Raw genomic sequence first — 16,789 nt, 5'->3', positions numbered from 1 at the left:
TCTCCCTATGTTGCCCAGTCTGGTCTCAAACTCCTGGGCTCAAGAAATCCTTCTGCCTGGGATTCCCATAGTGCTGGGATTACAGGCATGAACCACCAAGCCCAACTTAATTTTTTAATTTTAATTTTTCTTTTCTTTTGCAGATGTGGGGGTGGGGTGGGTGGGGGGTTCTCACTGTGCTGCTCAGGCTGGTCTCGAACTCCTGGCCTCAAGTGATCCTCCCAGCTTGGCCTCCTAATGTGCTGGGATTACAGACATGCGCCACCATTCCTGGCCAGGCTAATGTTTTAAATGTAAAATAAGAGTATTGATAGTCCAGACATTGTGTTGCATTTTATTCTTCTGTGCCCACGGTCATTTCAGAAGGAACTTACGGTTCCTTGAAGCAGAAAGTAAGTTTGCATTTCATAGTGAGTTGGAGATGAGAGCAAGCTGGGAACCCACAGCAGGGAGCGCTGTCTCCTTCTTCCCATCTTATTTTCTCAGGAACTTGGTGGATCAGGAAGAAGCCTCAGACTGGAGCCCATGGTAATTTTCCATTCTCCTGGAGACAGTATTCCTTGTTGCTATGCCTCTATAATGCCCCATATCTGCCTACGAGGAGAAGGAAATAATTATTTTCTTCTCTATGGCAGTGTTTTGGTTTTCATTCCTTACTGAGCTATTGTTAAGTCATGGAATTGTCAGGGGAAATCATTTTAATCTCTTTAGGGGTGTTTTACAAGCCCCTGAACGTGATTCAAGTACATCCAGGTAATATTTCACTACTAAATTAGAGGATGAATGAGCTGTTAGAAAAACTCATTTGCTGTGTAACTTGACTGTCTCTATCTCTAGAGGTGGCCCCCAGCTGAATGCCTGGCTGACAGGCACGGCCTCCTCCCGGCTGGCTCCCCTCCTGCTGCCTTGGAAACAGCTGCAGCCCCCATTTTTGCTCTCCCCTGGCTCACTCCTAATCCCTGCTGCTGTCTTAACTGCTAACTGACTAGAGCTCTGGAAAACCACAGTGGGAGGGTTTGCAATTAAAGATATCAGAAAAGCTTGTGAGAATCAAAGAGCTGCAGTATTGTGGTGGGATTATAGGCAGGGAGGCTGATGTTCTGTGGCAGGAGTAGGTAGCAAGGGAGATTGCTCCAAGGATCTTCACTTTGCTTTACCTGCTTGCAACCTGAAGAGCTTTCAGATTTTTTTTTTAACTTTTATTTTTTGTCTATTCATTTTTTTTTTTTTTTTTTGGACACAGTGTCTCACTCTGTTGCCCAGGCTGGGGTGTAGTAGTGTGATCATGGCTCACTACAGCCTCGACTTCCCCAAGCCCAGATGATCCTCCCACCTCAGCCTCCCGAGTAGGTAGGACTACAGGCGTGCTCCACCATGCTTGGCTAATTATTTTATATATATATATATATTTTTTTTCTTCCAGAGACGGAGTCTTGCTCTGTCATCCAGGCTGGAGTGCAGTGGTGCGATCGCAGCTCTCTGTAACCTCTGCCTCCCTGGTTCAAGTGATTCTTCTGCCTCAGCCACCCAAGTAGCTGGGATTACAGGTGCGTACCACCATGCCCAGCTAATTTTTTGTGTGTTTTTAATACAGACGGGGTTTCACCATGTTGGCCAAGCTGGTCTTAAACTCCTGACTTCAGGTGATCCGCCCACCTCAGCCTCCTAAAGTGCTGGAATTACAGGCGTGAGCCATCATGCCCAGCCTGCCTGGCTACTTATTTCATTCTTTTTTTTTTTTTGAGACAGAGTCTCACTCTGTCATCTAGGCTGGAGCGCAGTGGCACAATCTCAGCTCACTGCAACCTCTGCCTCCCGAGTTCAAGCGATTCTCCTGCCTCAGCCTCCTGAGTAGCTGGGATTACAGGCACATGCCACCACACCCAGCTAATTTTTGTATTTTTAGTAGAGACAGGGTTTCACCATGTTGACCAGGCTGGTCTCGAACTCCTGACCTCAAGTGATCCACCTGCTTTGGCCTTCCAAAGTGCTGGGATTACAGGAATGACATACCACACCCAGCCCTGCTAATTTTAATATACTTTTTTTTTTTTTTTTTGAGATGGAGTCTCGCTCTGTCACCCAGGCTGGAATGCAGTGGAACGATCTCGGCTCACTGCAACCTCTGCCTCCCAGATTCAAGCTATTCTCCTGCCTCAGCCTCCCAAGTAGCTGGAACTACAGGCGCCCACCACCACACCCAGCTAGTTTTTGTATTTTTAGTAGAGATGGGGTTTCACCATATTGGCCAGGCTGGTCTCGATCTCCTGATCTCGTGATCTGCCTGCCTTGGCCTCCCAAAGTGCTGGGATTACAGGCGTGAGTCACCGCACCCGGCCTAATACACATTTTTAAATAGAGACAGGATCTCCTATGTTTCCCAGGCTGTTCTCAAACTCCTGGGCTCAAGTAATCCTCCTACCTTCACCCCCCAAAGTGGTGGGATTACAGGTGTGAGCCACTGCACCTGGCCTTCTGAAGCGCTTTTAAACTTGCAGGTTTTCTACTCTTTCCTACCTTCCAGAAACTCCTCCTACCCATGGAATCTGCCAGCAGTTGGATTCTTGACTATCTTTAGGACTTTTCCTAATCTCACCTTCTCCATCTGTGAAATGGAAATAATCAAAGGGTAAGCTGACTTGCAGTCCTGGTCGGGCCACTAATTGGAAAGGGTGAAGGGAGCCAAGATATTTCCAAAAGGTGGAAAAAGCCTTTTTTTTTTTGTAAGACAGAGTCACCCAGGCTAGAGTGCAGTGGCGCAATCTCCGCTCATTGCAACCCTCTGCCTCCTGGGTTCAAGTGATTCTAATGCCTCAGCATCCCAAGCAGTTGGAATTACAGGCGTACGCCACCATGCCCAGCTAATTTTTGTATTTTAGTAGAGATGGGGTTTCACCATGTTGGCCAGGCTGGTCTCAAATTCCTGACCTCAAGCAATCCGCCCACCAAGGCCTCCCAAAGTGCTGGGATTACAGGTGTGAGCCACTGCGCCCAGCCAAAAAAGACTCGTTATAAAACTTTTTCCTTGAGAACCCAGAAATGAACAGTACGCTCTTGGAAATAATTATTAATGTATTCTGTTTTCTCAGAGCAATATGACAGAATCCCTGCTTTATTAGCCTGACCCAATCAAAGCTCACAGATCAGAAGAACTGGGAAGAAACTCAAAGACCATTTAATTAGGGGCTCTCAATTCGGTTGCTTATTATAATCACTTACTGAGGTTTTTAAAAAACACCTTGATCGAGCCTCAACTTAAGACCAGTTATTAATACATCAGAGTCTCTGGAGGGGGCCGGAGGCTACTTTTGCTAAAGCTCTCTAGGTGACTTCCGTGTCCAGCCAGGGCCAAGCGCCATGGTTCTGGTCCAACAATCTCTAAACAATGATAAAATAACCTGGGAAGGTTACATGAGTCAAACCAAAGTCTCATAGCAAGCCAGGTACCATAGCTCGCGTCTGTAATCCCAGCACTTTGGGAGGCTGAGGAGGGAGGATTGCTTGAGCCCAAGAGTTCAAGACCAGCCTGGGCAACATAGTGAGACCCTGTCTCTATAAAAAGTTAAAAAAAAAAGAAAGTAAGAAAATTAGCTGAGCATGGTGGTGCGCACTTTGGGAGGCTGAGGAGGGAGGATTGCTTGAGCCCAAGAGTTCAAGACCAGCCTTGGCAACATAGTGGGACCCTGTCTCTACAAAAAGTGAAAAAAAAGAAAGAAAGAAAGCAAAATTAGCTGAGTGTGGTGGTGCACACCTGTAGTCCCAGCTACTCACAAGGCTGAGGTGGGAGAACTGCTCTAGAGACTGAAAGTCTTTTCCCCTTGTCTTGTTGCTTCTCTAAAAATTTATCGTTCTTTGTTGAAGATGTTATATAAGCTGGAATTGAAAGCCACCTCTCGGCATGGTGGCTCAAACCTATAATCCCAGCACTTTGGGAGGCCAAGGCAGGCAGATCACCTGAGGTCAGGAGTTTGAGACCAGCCTAGCCAACATGGTGAACTGCACTCCTGCCTGGGTGACAGAAGGAGACCCCATCTCAAAACAACAACAATAAAAGTCTCGTAGCAATAGGAAAGTATGGCTTGTGGCAGCTGTAGGGGAGGAAAATTATTTTTTTCCTCAACTACCATAGGTTCTTGGTTGGAATGGACCCCTGTAACGAAAGACAGATTAACAAGAGAAAAACGAACAGAACTTTATTAGCATGTATATTTCATATATACATGGGAAACACTCAGAGAATGAGCAGTTCTCAAAGAGGTGGCTTTCAATTCCAGCTTATATAACATCTTCAACAAAGAATGGTAAATTTTGGGCCAGGCATGCTGGCTCACCCCTGTAATCCCAGCACTTTGAGAGGCCAAGGTGGGCGGATGACTTGAGGACAGGAGTTCGAGACCAGCCTGGCGAACATGGTGAAACCCTGTCTCTACTAAAAATACAACAACTAGCTGAGCATTGTAGTGGCACCTGTAGTCCCAGCTACTTGGGAGGCTGAAGCAAGGAGAATCACTTGAACCTGTAAGGCAGAGTTGCAATGAGCTGAGATTGCGCCACTGCACTCCAGGCTGGGCAACAAGAGCAAGACTCCATCTCAAAAACAAACAAACAAAAAAAAAAACCAAATTAGCCGTGCTTGGTGGTGGGTGCCTGTAATCCCAGCTACTTGGGAGACTGAGGCAGGAGAATCGCTTGAACCTGGGAGGCAGAGGTTGTAGTGAGCCAAAATTGTGCCACTGCACTCCAGCCTGGGCGACAGAGAGAGACTCTGTCTCAAAAAAAAAAAAAAAAAAAAAAGGACTGGTAAATTTATTTTTAGAGAGACAACAAGATAAGGGGAAAAGACATTGAGTCTCCAGGGGTTACAACTTAGGGGAAGGCAAATAAATGGCAGATAAAGGTAAGTTAGGAAAGCTTGTTAACTAGATTCTTCTGGAGCCATCTCTAGGCCCATAAGGGTGTTAAGTTGTCTTCAGTGGTTAGTTAACCTTTGTCCTCCCTGATAGAAAGGTGGGTGCGGGATACGTTTTGTCTCTGTATATGTACATCCTGCTTTTCAGTAAACACAAGGAGGGCAGAGAGCTCTCCTGCATCTGCTACTTTCTTGCCTTCAGCTCAACAATCCTTCTGTGAAAGAGGCATATTTTGTGGTGCTATGTGCTGATCTTCCACACAGCCAAATGGAGGCAGAGGTCACGGAGGAACTAGAAGGATGGAAAACTGCAGGAGAGTCTCGTTGCCATCACTCAGTCAATCAACCAGTTTTGGATACCTGCCATGTGCCAAGCCCTGACTGCAGTAAAAAGGATACCAAAATAAATTACTTACTGCTCTCAAAAAGCAAACTGTTTGCTGGCAGACTTGATCATATACCAATGACTGGAGGAAGGGGAAAGTGAGCTTTATGGTCAAAGATGTTTAATGGCAATATTTTATTTATTTATTTATTTATTTATTTATTTATTTATTTATTTATTTATTTATTTTTGAGACAGGATTTTGCTCTTGTTGCCCAGGCTGGAGTGCAATGGCGCGATCTCAGCTCACAGCAACCTCCGCCTCTCGGGTTCAAGCGATTCTCCTGCCTCAGCCTCCCGAGTAGCTGGGATTACAGGCATGTGCCACCACACCCTACTAATTTTGTATTTTTAGTAGAGACGGGGTTTCTCCATGTTGGTCAGGCTGGCTTCAAACTCCTGACCTCAGGTGATCCACCTGCCTCGGCCTCCCAAAGTGCTGGGATTACAGGCGTGAGCCACCGCTCCTGGTCTGGCAATATTTATAATAGTGGAAAACAGAAAACAATTGTTCAGTAGTGTAAAAGTTTTTTTGTTTTTTTTTTTTTTTTTGAGATGGAGTCTCACTCTGTTGCCCAGGCTGGAGCGCAGTGGTGCAATCTTGGCTCACTGCAACCTCTACCTCCTGGGTTCAAGCGATTCTCCTGTCTCAGCCTCCCAAGTAGCTGGGATTACACGTGCCTGCCACAATGCTCAGTCAATTTTTTTTTGTATTTTTAGTAGAGACAGGGTTTTGCTGTGTTGGCCAGGCTGGTCTGGAACTCCTGACCTGAGATGATCCACCTGCCTTGACCTCCCAAAGTGCTAGGATTACAGGCGTGAGCCATCACGCCCAAACCAGAAATTTCTTAAATAAACACTACGTTATATTTGTTACTGGAAAGGGGTCACAATTCAGACCCCAAGAGAGGGTTCTTGGATCTCACTCAGGAAAGAATTTGGGGCCGGACATGGTGTCTCACACCTGTAATCCCAGCACTTTGGGAGGCCGAGGGAGGCAGATGACTTGAGGTTAGGAGTTTGAGACCAGTCTGGCCAACACAGTGAAACCCCATCTCTACTAAAAATACAAAAATTAGACAGGCGTGGTACTGAGCGCCTGTAATCCCAGCTACTTGGGAGGCTGAGGCAAGATAATTGCTTGAACCCAGGAGGCAGAGGTTCCAGTGAGTCGAGACTGTACCATTGTACTCCAGCCTGGACAACAAGAGCGAGACTCTATCTCAAAAAAAATAAATAAAAATGAAAGAAAGAAAGAATTCGGGGCGAGTCCACAGAGTAAAATGAAAGCAAGTTTATTAGAGAAGTAAAGAAAGAAAAGAATGGCTAATCCATAGGCAGAGCAGCCCCAAAGCCTGCTGGTTGACTTTTTTTTTGAGACAGTCACACTCTGTCACCCAGGCTGGAGTGCAGTACAGCTCACTGCAACCTCTGCCTCCTAGGTTCAAGTGATTCTCATGCCTCAGCCTCCCGAGTAGCTGGGATTACAGGTGTGCACCACCACACCAGGGCTAATTTTTGTATTTTTAGTAGAGACAGGGTTTCACAATGTTGGCCAGGCTGGCCTCAAACTCCTGACCTCAGGTGATCCACCCACCTCACCTCCCAAAGCGCTGGGATTACAGGTGTGAGCCACCAATCCTGGCCTGGTTGACTATTTTTAATGGTTATTTCTTGATTATATGCTAAGCAAGGGGTAGATTATTTATGAGTTTTCCAGGAAAGGGGTGGGGAATTTCCAGAACAGAGGGTTTCTCTTCCTTTTAGACCATATAGAGTAACTTCGAGTCATTGCCATAGCATGTATAAACTGTCATGGTGCTGGTGGGAGTGTTGTTTAGTATGCTAATGCATTATAATTAGCATATAATGTACAGCGAGGGTAACCAGAGGTCACTCCCATTGTCATCTTGGATTCGAAGAGATTGCGCCAGCTTCTTTACTGTGTCCTATTTTATCAGCAGGGTCTTGGTGACCTGTATCTTATGACCTCCTGTCTCATCCTATGACTAAGAATGCCTGACCTCCTTCAAATGCAGCCTGGCAGGTCTCAGCCTCATTTTACCCAGCGCTTCTTCAAGATGGAGTCACTCTGGTTCGAATGCCTCTGACATGTTTACTTGATGCAATATTTTGCAGCCATTAAGCTCAGTTGTCCAAAGAGATTTTAATATCACAAGGAAATGCCCTCACTGTAAGTAGAGAAATCAGATATGAAATTGTACATAAGCTATGATCCTAAGTTAGATGCACAGACAAAAAGGCTAAAACACACCAAAATGTTAACAGGTACTGGGAACAGGGTACTTGAGTTGTTGAGAATGGGATGCTTCGTTTTCACTTCTTCCTTCCTTTTCTGTTTTTCAATTGTTATTATTGTATTAGTCAGCGTTCTCCAGAGGGACAGAACTAATAGGACATATATATATATATATGTATAGGAGTTTATTAAGTATTAACTTACGTGATCACAAGATCCCATAATAGGCTGTCTGCAAGTTGAGGAGCAAGGATAGCTACTCCAAGCCCCAAAACTGAAGCCCCACATTGGAGTCCAATGTTCAAGGACAGGAAGCATCCAGCAGGGGAGAAAGATGTAGGCTGGGAGGCTAGGCCAGTTTCTCCTTTTCATGTTTTTCTGCCTGTTTTATATTCACTGGCAACTGATTAGATTGTGCCCACCAGATTAAGGGTGAGTCTGCCTTCCCCAGCCTACTGACTCAAATGTTAATCTCTTTTGGCAACACCCTCTCAGACACACCCAGGATCAATACTTTGTATCCTTCAATCCAATCAAGTTGACACTCAGTATTAACCATCACAATTATTATTACCTTTTTTTCTTGTGTTAGGGTCTCATTCTGTAGCTTAGGCTGGAGTGCAGTGGTGAGAACATGGCTCACTGCAGCCTCGAACTGCTGTGCTCAAGTGATTCTCCCACCTAAGTTTTCAAGTATCTGGGACCACAGGTGCATGCCACCACACTTGGCTAATTTTTAAAATTTTTTTTGTAGAGACAGGGTCTCTCTCTGTTGCCTAGGCTGGTCTTGAACTCCTGGGCTCCAGCGACCCACCCACCTCAGCCTCCCAGAGTGCTGGGATTACAGGTGTGAGCCACTGCATCCAGCCAATTTAATTTTTTTTAGAGATGGGGACACGGGTTTTGTGAAGGGTCTGCTAATGGGCTATCTGGAAAGTCAGAACACAGGTCTCTTGTTTTTGAGTCTTGATCTGGGTAGGTCTGCAGTCTGCACGCCTGGGCCGGCCTGAGGAATAGAGGGGAGGCTGTGGTGAGTGGGGAGGTGCCTATTCTGGGAGGGCTGGGCTTCACTGGAGACCTGGGGTTCGCTCCCCATCCTTCCCACCCTCCCAGGCAGGAATGGAGACGGGTGAGCTGCACACCTTCCAAAGAAGTGATGCAGGGACGTGCCTGTAGGGGATGGGCTCCTTGAAATTATCACCAAAACAGGCTGGGCGCAGTGGCTCACGCCTGTAATCCCAGCACTTTGGGAGGCCGAGGCGGGCAGATTACAAGGTCAGGAGTTCAAGACCAGCCTGGCGAATATGGTGAAACCCCGTCTCTTATTAAAAATACAAAAACAATTAGCCAGATATGGTGGTGGGCGCCTGTAGTCCCAGCTACTCGGGAAGCTGATGTAGGAGAATTGCTTGAACCCGGGAGGCAGAGGTTGCAGTTAGCCGAGATCACACCACTGCACTCCAGGCTGGGTGACAGAGCAAGACTCCGTCTCGGAAAAAAAAAAAAAAAAAAGAAATTATCACTAAAACAATCTTTGAAACAAACCTAGGTTTGTTTTGCCTGAGGTGAGGCAGAACACTACCTGAACAAAATTTTAGGAGGTTCTGGCAGAGAGAGGGCAGTCTGGTTTAAGGTGGGCATTTCAACACACAGACTTCATTAAAATTGGGTGAGAAGCATCTTACAATAGTTTAGATTAATGGATACAGCAAAGCAAGGGTTTAGAGGCAAGGATATTGAAGAGTCTTGGGGAGTGAACTGTCCTTTGATATTTCCTATTAAATAACTGAACACTGGCCGGGTGTGGTGGTTCATGCCTGAAATACCAGCACTTTGGGAGGCCGAGACGGGCAGATCACTTGAGGTCAGGAGTTTGAGACCAGCCTGGTCAACATGGTGAAACCCCGTCTCTACTAAAAATACAAAAATTAGCTGGGCTTGGTGGCGCATGCCTGTAATCCCAGCTACTTGGGACACTGAGGCAGGAGAATCTGTTGAATCCGGGAGATGGAGCTTGCAGTGAGCTGAGATCGCGCCACTGCACTACAGCCTGGGCAATAGAGCGAGACTCCGTCTCAAAAACAAAAACAAAACCAAAAACACAAATAATCGAACACTTTGATGTTCATGTAAATCAGGATTTTTCCATCTCAGCCCTTTTGATATTTGGGGCTAAATAATTCTTTGTGGGGGTGGGGGGTGCTCTCCTGTGCATTGCAGAATCTTTAACAGCATTCCTGGACTCTACTCAGTAGATGTGGGTAGCACCACCAGCACCATCCCAGTCTGACAACCTCAGATGTCTCCAAATGTCCCGGGAGAGGGGGGTGCATTTAGATTTTAATCAGTCTTTCAGGAAGTTCCTGGAATGAATAAAGTCATTTGCAACTTTTATCGTTCTTGCCAAGAGTTTCCTATAATAGTAAAATCACATTGATAAAAACAGTGGAAGAGTAAAGTAATGTTGATACAGACTACAAGCCTGGTTGGGAAAGATGGTTTAGGCTCGCACTCACACCCTCAGCTCAGCCTCCTGCCTTGCATCTCCCAGTCCTGTGGGGTTTGGACTTCTGTCTCCTAGTCTCCTATTCATGGTCAGCTTTGTCCTAGAAGAGATTACATCTCTAAAGTCCACAACAAGGCTGGGCACGGTGGCTCACGTCTGTAATCCCAGCATTTTGGGAGGCCGAGGCTGGCGGATCACTCGAGGTCAGGAGTTTGAGACCAGCCTGGCCAGCATGACAAAACCCTGCCTCTATTAAAATACAAAAATTAGCCAGACACAGTGGTGTGTGCCTGTGTGTGCCCCAGCTATTTGGAAGGATGAGGCAGGAGAATCACCTGAACTTCTGAACTGCAAAGGCAGTTTCAGAAGGTATCCTAACTGATTTCTGTGCTGAAGCTCAGAAAAAAGGAGGACCACTCCTGCCACTCAGTTAGTGAATGTGTTAAAGAAAAAAATGCTTCATGACACTCGTTGAAGATAGTTAGGCAAACTTTATTAAAGGAGGGACTATGAAGATAGCTATAGAAACCACTGCAATGGGCTGCTGAAGGTGGGGAGAGATTGGGAGATTGAGCTCAACTCCAAACACAGCACTGCAAGTAGGAATGTATAGCCAAGGAGCAGTGGGGGGCAGAGGTGGGTGATGCATGGAAATTATTAAGAGGAAACATTGGGGGAAGGGGATATCGTGGCTAAACTGATCTGACAGGATTCTTGTTGAAGGCAAGCAGGGTGATCAGACATTACCTGGAGTGCGGTGGAGGATGAGGAACCTCATTAGATATTGTCAACCTAAAAGGAAGAGGCTGAGGCACAAAATATAAAGAGTTTACTTGAGCCAAACTGAGGACAGCTGCCTGGAAGACTCAGACCCAGGTAACCCTTGGATATGAGCTTTGTTTGATCTTTGTCACAAGCAAGTTTTTAAAGGCAAAAACGGAGGCTAGGGAGCAGGCTGATACAAAGTTGTTTGTGGGCCAGGCCCAGTGGCTCATGCCTGTAATCCCAGCACTTTGGGAGGCCGACGAGGGCAGATCATCAGGTCAAGAGATCGAGACCATCCTGGCCAACACGGTGAAACCCCGTCTCTACTAAAAATACAAAAATTAGCTGGGCGTGGTGGTGCGCACCTGTAGCCCCAGCTACTCGGGGGGCCTGAGGCAGGAGAATCGCCTGAACCCAGGAGGCGGAGATTGCAGTGAGCCAAGATCACACCACTGCACTCTAGCTTGGTGACAGAGCGAGACACCGTCTCAAAAAAAACCACAAAGTTGTTTGTCAGGAATTCTTCTCATTGGTTGACAGAAATAGCATTGATTAGTGATTATACATTGTTAAGCTATAGGGCGTGGTAACAATGTCTAGGACGGCATTATAAGCTTAATTTATAGCTACTTATGGCAATAGCAAGCCGTTTCAAGAGATGAAGGCATACCTCAAAGAGGGTAGTTAGGGCATGATTGCTTGTCTCATTTTAGAGTCTCTCTAGGAGTGATAATTTAAAAGAACTCACCTCCTAAAATAAAAGTGATCAGGGTCGGGTGCCGTGGCTCATGCCTGTAATTCCAGTACTTTGGGAGGCCGAGGTGGGTGGATCACCTGAGGTCAGGAGTTCGAGACCAGCCTGGCCAACATGGTGAAACCCCGTCTCTACTAAAAATACAAAAATATTAGCTGGGCGTGGTGGCGTGTGCCTGTAATCCCAGCTACTTGGAAGGCTGAGGCAGGAGAATCACTTGAATCTGGCAGGCGGAGGTTGCAGTGAGCCGAGATCTCGCCATTGCACTCCAGCCTGTGTGCAAAGAGGGAGATGCCATCTCAGAAAAAATAAAAGTGATCAGATATTGGCCGGGCACGGTGGCTTGTGCCTGTAATCCCAGCACTTCGGGAGGCTGAGGCAGGAGGATCACCTAAGGTTGGGAGTTCCAGACCAGCATGGCCAACATGGTGAAATTCCATCTCTACTAAAAAAAAAATATATATATATATATATATATATACAAAAATTAGCCTGGAATGGTGGCGCACGCCTGTAAACCCAGCTACTTGAGAGGCTGAGGCAGAATTGCTTGAGCCCCAGAGGTGGAGGTTGCAGTGAGCCAAGATCATGCCACTGCACTCCAGCCTGGGCAACAGAAGCGAAACTCTGTCTCAAAAAAAAAAAAAAAAAAAAAAAAAGCGATCAGATATCAAAAGTGGGGAATTCTTGCTCAACTGACTTAGGATTCTTGTAAAAATTGGATGATGCAAGCCGGGCACCATGGCCAAAGCAGAAGGATCATTTGAGGCCAGGAGTTTAAAACCAGCTTGGGCAACATAGTGAGACTCCCATCCCTACCAAAAAAAAAATTTTTTTTTTAATTAGCTAGATGTAGTAATGTGAGCCTTAGTCCTAGCTATTCGGGAGGCTGGGGTGGGAGGATCCCTTGAGCCCAGGGGTTTGAGGCTGCAGAGATAACACAGAAACCCAAAAGTCAAGCCTAGCTGGAAAAGAGCTCAGAAGTGCCTGAGTAGAGTTTGGTCAAGTAGAGAATTTTTGTCAAAAGTGAGGCTGGAATCCCAATGCAAAGGTCTGATTCCAAAATAGGGTTGCCAGATTTAGCAAAACTATTGCGCTGGACATAAGCTAAAAAAAAGTATACCTTTCCACAAAAGATGGTGGCCTAGGAAAAAAAATACTATTTGTTTATCTGAAATTCAAATTTAAGTACATGTCTCTTTTCAATACTCCTTCTCTGACCTTGCGTGGTGCTTGCCTTTGGGATTAGGGCGAGGGGTGTGGGGGTGCCGGCCACTGAACTGGAAGACCAGGGGCCAGACCCTGGAGCCCAGGGACAGTGGGAAGATGAAAGAGGGGCTGCAAAGCCCAGTCGCGCGAGCTTGTTCCGGCGCCTGGCCAAGAGTGCCCTCTGGTGGCCACACGGTGCCCTGCACCCGCAGCCAGCGCAGCCCAAGCAGTGGGGACCCGGCCTCTGAGGCGGACACCTGTTCTTGGTTCTGACCTCTACTAAGAGCACAAGTCCGCCCCGGGACTGTAGAGAAGGAAGCCGGGAGGACAAGACAAGTTCAGAGCCACCTGGGATAGATTTTTCAAACCAGTTGTCTTAACTGGAGGCTCTGATCCGCTCCCTGCCAAGGGTCAGCCACTCTGTCTTGCCGGGGCAGCTGATCTGCAAGATCCTCATACCCCTGAATTTTCAAGGCCCGAAGGAGCAAACCGCTGATATCTGCTCTTCCTCAAACCTCTCGCTGCCCACCACCCTCCTGGCCCCTCTGCTCACTTCCAGGGTGTGGGAAGTCAAATCAAAACTGAGGGCAAGCCGCCGCAGTGGCACGTGCCTGTAGTCCCAGCCACACGGGAAGGAGTGGGAATGAGGTGGGAATCGCTTGACCCCAGGACTTCCAGACTGCCACGCGCTGTGATCAGGCCTGTGAACAGCCACTGTACTCCAGCCTGGGCAACGCAGCAGGACCCTGTTTCTAAACAGGTGAATAAGTGAATTAATACAATTAAGAAAGAAAAAACGGCCAGGCGAGGTGGCTCACGCCTGTAATCCCAGCACTTTGGGAAGCCTAGGTGTACAGATCACAAGGTCAGGAGTTTGAGACCAGCCTGCCCAACATAGCAAAACCCTGTCTCTACTAAAAATACAAAAATTAGCCTGGTGTGGTGGCATGCGCCTGTAGTCCCAGCTACCCGGGAAGCTGAGGCAGAAGAATCATTTTAATCCAGGAGGTGGAGGTTGCAGTGAGCCAAGATCACGCCACTGCACTCCAGCCTGGGCAACAGAGCGAGATGCCATCTCAAAAAAAAAAAAAAAAAAAGAAAGAAAGAAAAAAAAAAAACACGAAGGGCAGTACCAGGAGGGAACTCATTATTAAAACCAGCCAGCGTGAGTCCCTTTCTGGGGTGGAAGACTGGTGTGAATCAGGTTGATCATACAGGGTCCACATGTACCCCTTCTGGGACACATTCCTTCCCCAGACTTTCACTGTGCCCCCCGTGCCCCAGGATATTTCAAATTCTGAAGGTGTGAAGGTTGTGTAGGGGAGAAAAAGTGTATTTGCCTCACCCATCGTGAAGTTCATGCCTATAACAAAAGACATTAACTGGAGAAAAGCATCATAAATTTGTTTTTTTGTTTTTGTTTTTGTTTTTGAGACGGAGTCTCACTCTATCGCCCAGGCTGGAATGCAGTGGCATGATCTTGGCTCACTGCAACCTCCGCCTCCCGGGTTCAAGTGATACCCCTGCCTCAGCCTCCTGAGTAGCTGGGATCACAGGCATGTGCCACCGTGCCCGGCTAAGTTTTGTATTTTTAGTAGAGATGGGGTTTCACCATGTTGGCCAGGCTGGTCTTGAACTCCTGACCTCAGGTGATCCACCTGCCTCAACCTCCCAAAGTGCTGGGATTACGGGCATAAGCCACCGCGCCTGGCCCATACATTTATTTAACCAAAGTTTTAGTGACATGGAAGCCTTTGGAATGAAGGCCCGAAGCCCAGGGAAGGCCAGGGAAGGCTGGAAGTTATGGCTCATGCCTGTAATCCCAGCACTTTGGGAGGCCAAGGCGGGCGGATCACGAGGTCAGGAGATCAAGACCATCCTGGCTAACATGGTGAAACCCTGTCTCTACTTAAAAAATACAAAAAAATTAGCTGGGCTTGGTGGCGGGCGCCTGCAGTCCCAGCTACTCAGGAGACTGAGGCAGGAGAATGGCGCGAACCTGGGAGGTGGAGCTTGCAGTGAGCCGAGATCGCGCCACTGCACTCCAGCCTGGGCGACAGAGTGAGACTCCGTCTCAAAACACACACACACACACAAAAACAGTCACATAGAAATGTGATTGGACAAAAGGGGGTGTGACCTAAGAGTAATAGATTAGGAGGAGCTCAGCTAGGCCTGTTTGTTCAAATTCTTTTGTGTCTCTGTATGATATTCCTTCTCTCTAGGTATGGGGTAGGACACCTGTCACAGGAGGATCTTCAAGGGAGAAGGGAGGAGGTCAGAGAGTGACCTTGCTAGTTTTTAGGGTTTGTTTCCAGGAAGAGGAGTTCTAGTTTCTCTGACCCACTTTAGGAGAGAAAGGGGAATGGGAGAAAGGAAGTCAGGAGTTCAGAGAAAACTTCTTGCTTCTGCGGCCCTCTCAATCTCCTGAAGCTCGAAATACCCTGCATTCCAAGGTGCCATACTTTGGGGCATCATGTTCTGAGCCCAGTGGCAAACATGATCCACATGGGCCCTGTTTTCTTGGGGCTGTTGAGGAGACAGGGGTGGACATAAATAGTCACACAGGGCCGGGCATGGTGGCTCATGCCCGTAATCCTGGCACTTTGGGAGGCCGAGGTGGGCAGATTGCGTAAGCTCAGGAGTTCAAGACCAGCTTTGGGCAACATGGCAAAAACCCATCTCTACAAAAAATACAAAAATTAGTTCGGCATGGTGACGGGTCCCTGTAATTCCAGCTACTCAGGAGGCTGAGGAAGAATTGCTTGAAACTGGGAGGCAGAGGTTGCAGTGAGCCAAGATCGCACCACTGCATTCCACTGAGTGACAAAGTGAGACCCTGTCTCAAATCAAAAACAAAAACAGTTACACAGCACAGAGTGCCAAAGAGGCATGTCCCACCTCCCACCCCAGGGCCTAAGGAAACCCACCTGCTGGCCCTTTCCTCTGAGAACTGCAGAGCCCAGAATCCTGTGGGATGTGCAGGCAGTCTTCCCAGGGCCCTCCTGTATCAGCCGGCTTTTCACACTCTTTGTCTGTGTACTTGGTGCTAGATGCCTCACTGCCCATGCCAGCTTGGTTAGAACTCACCCTGCAGTCTCCGTGTATGGCCCAGGGCCCTGTAGAATTCTGAAGGCCCCACACATGGTCCCTAGGATGCTCACCTCCCTTCTGCCCTCCCATATCCACTCACCCTGCAATGGTGTTGGGAAGTGGGACCTTTTGGGAGGCGTTTAGGCCATGAGGGCTTGGCCCTCCTGGATGGATTAATGATGATTGGATTTTTTTTTGTTTTTGAGACGGAGTCTCACTCTGTCGCCCAGGCTGGAGTGCAGTGGCGTGATCTCGGCTCACTGCAAGCTCCGCCTCCTGGGTTCATGCCATTCTCCTGCCTCAGCCTCCCGAGTAGCTGGGACTACAGGCACCCGCCACCATGCCCAGCTAATTTTTTGTATTTTTAGTAGAGATGGGGTTTCACCCTGTTAGCCAGGATGGTCTTGATCTCCTGATCTCATGATCCACCTGCCTCGACCTCCCAAAGTGCTGGGATTACAAGTGTGAGCCACTGCGCCCAGCTATGACTGGATTATAAAAGGGCTTGACAGAGGGAATTCATCTCTTTTTACTCTTCCACATTCCTCCATGTGAGGACAGTGTTCCTCCCTTGTGGAGGATGCAGTGTTCCAGGCACCATCTCAGAAGCAGAGATTGGACCTTCACCACACAATAAACCTGCTGCTGCCTTGATTTTGAACTTACCGGCCTCCAGAACTGTGAGGGATACATTTTAGCTCTTTATAAATTACGTAGTCTGTGGTATTCTGTCACAGTAGCATAAAATGGACTAAGATATAGTGGCCTAAAATAATAATATTTATTGTTGTGCATAATTCTGTAGGTTGGCTTTACGGTTCCTCTGGTCTCAGGTTGGTTGGTTTGTTTTTTTGAGATGGAGTCTCCCTCTGTCACCCAGGCTGGAGTGCAGTGGCGTGATCTCGGCT

At 47.5% G+C, this 16,789-nt stretch overlaps 1 long non-coding RNA gene across 1 annotated transcript in view; it reads right to left on the bottom strand.

The window, feature by feature from the left end:
• Positions 1-307: 307 nt before the first annotated feature.
• LOC129531590 (uncharacterized) overlaps positions 308-16,789 on the bottom strand; it is a 28,428-nt gene continuing 11,946 nt past the window's right edge. The window contains exon 2 of the long non-coding RNA XR_008676867.2: positions 308-594. This is a non-coding gene — a long non-coding RNA (uncharacterized lncRNA). The remainder of the gene's footprint in view (positions 595-16,789) is intronic.

Source organism: Gorilla gorilla, chromosome 12 (genome assembly GCF_029281585.2).
Source record: "Gorilla gorilla gorilla isolate KB3781 chromosome 12, NHGRI_mGorGor1-v2.1_pri, whole genome shotgun sequence".
In the NCBI taxonomy this organism is placed as follows: domain Eukaryota; kingdom Metazoa; phylum Chordata; class Mammalia; order Primates; family Hominidae; genus Gorilla; species Gorilla gorilla.
Note: the sequence above shows the minus strand (reverse complement) of the source record. Positions and strands in the feature narration are given on the sequence as shown.